Source organism: Galeopterus variegatus, unplaced genomic scaffold (genome assembly GCF_000696425.1).
Source record: "Galeopterus variegatus unplaced genomic scaffold, G_variegatus-3.0.2 Scaffold885, whole genome shotgun sequence".
Taxonomy (NCBI): Eukaryota; Metazoa; Chordata; class Mammalia; order Dermoptera; family Cynocephalidae; genus Galeopterus; species Galeopterus variegatus.
The window spans coordinates 113,896-116,111 of NW_007726996.1; positions in this window are offsets into that span (position 1 = coordinate 113,896).

Below are 2,216 nucleotides of genomic sequence, written 5' to 3' on the forward strand. Positions count from 1 at the left end.
ATATCTGACCTCCAGAGTCATAAGAGAATAATGTGTGTTATTTTAAGCCACTAACTCTGTGGGAATTGGTGACAGTGGCAATAGAAAACTGACACTTGGTTTAAAAAGTGACCTAGAATAATTAGGGAGGGTGTTCCCAGAGGTAGAATTCTGTAGTCTAGCTCGGTACTGTCCAGTAGAACTTTCTGCAATGATGGACATGTTTTCTGTGCTGTCCAATATGGCAGCCATTAGCCTCATGTAGCTACTGAGCACTTGAAATGTGGCTAGTGCAACTGAAGAACTGAATTTTAGATTTTACATAGTCTTTATTTAAATTTAAAGTTAAATAGCCACACATGGCTAGTGGCTACTGTATGGCATAACATGATCGTATGGGTTTGTAACTGAGGTGTAGTGAGCAAGAAATCATTGTCAGTAAGGAGGTCAAGATACTGAGAGGCTAAGTGTTGTAAGAATAATCCACATGGAAACTGAAGTTACCAAAATAATGATGGGATAACGATGGAGAGGAAGACAGGGGGCTAGTTGTACAGTTACGGGAAGATGAGCCCCTGAAACAGAGGTGTGCAGATGATGGAAGAAGGAAGAGAAGCTGGTCCCATGAGCTGATGCCATGTGTGTCAAACAGGAGAAAGCTTTTGAAAAAAGGAGTTGAATGACTTGGAAGAAACAATATGGAGAAGAAAGGATGCCTACGCAAGCAATGCCTAGTCCTGTGAGACATGGGATACAGGAGGAAAAATAGCAGCTACTTGAGAGAGTGTCAGAGAAGAGATCTAAACTTGCTCAAGGCAATAAAAAACAGTTCTGCTTACATACTAATGGCAGAAGTTCTTTCCATGCAGCCATGAATGCAGCTAAAATTCCAATGTAATACTACTAAGGAAAAAAGGGAGAAAGGGTAGATGGAGTAGAAAGTTATCATTCTCTGTCACAGCATGATTGTGTGATTTTGCTCACTTGGTCTCAAGCTTGCCATTGGATAGAATCAAGATTAAGGTTTTTCCAGGCAAAATGAAAAGAAAGTTAGGATGCAAGAATAGTTGTCCATAGAGTGTCCACCTTGTTCCCTAATTTTCTCATCGGAGTAATCTGAATGTGGGGACTTCTGTATTGGGTTATTCCCATATTAGTAGATCCTTCCCTCACTCCAAGCCTGATAGGACATTTGAAGGTCTGGGAAGCTGGTAGGCCCCTAAGGAGCACAGGCTACTGCAACTAAGTAACCGTGTTGCTGTGTAGGTTTCTATTAAAGAGTTTTAATATTTTATATGGAAAATTTGACTGTACACAATAAGTTTCTATGTTAAAAACTGCAAATATTTGTATTTCACCTACTTCTATAGGCTGGTTGGGAATCTAGCTATATAATGACAAGGTGTGTGTGTGTGTGTGTGTGTGTGTTTAGCACATGGTGGACGGCCAATGGGGTGGGTTTGCTCTGAATCGGACCTACGTTTGAATCTAGGCTCCAACAATTACTAGTAGTATAACTTTGTATTAAGATACTAAGCTCTGTAAGCTTTGTTTTCCTCATCTCTAAAATGATGTTGATAATCTTGTTTACTGTATAAGGTTATTGTGAAGATTAAGTGAATTAATCCTTATAAAGCACACAATATAGTGTCTGGCACACAGTAAACATATTATTTTTGCTTTGGTATTATTTTGAGAGGAATTCTGCATTGCGAAAATTGTGCCAAATAAACCTTGAAATCTAGCTTTTAAGTTAACAAGTGCCTATTTGTTTTTAAGAAAAACAGCCCTACAGTATCTTTGTAGTCAAAGAGAAATGTTGCACCTAATCAGGAGGTATTGATTAGAGGGAGTGCCTGGAACTTTGAGAAGTCTTAGCAACACTGTTCATAAATGAACAGTGAGGAATGAAGTCGTAAAATGTTTTATGGGAAAACCTATGAAAACTTCAAGCTTTCTATAATACTGATTAAGAATAAATTAAATCATTCATATTTTATTAGAAAATGTCAGTGGTTATGATTTAACCAATTTCAAATTGATTTTATTTGTGTAAAATTGGCAGTTTTGAAAGTGAAATTATTGCTCACAGTTACCTCTTCCAGTGTGAAATTATTGCATTAGTAGTAAATTCACTCTGATTGAATCTGTATCATTAATCAAATATCCTGAACTGAACTTCTTTTTTTTTTTTTCCTTTTTGTCTTTTTTACTGACCGGTAACGGGATCGCAACCC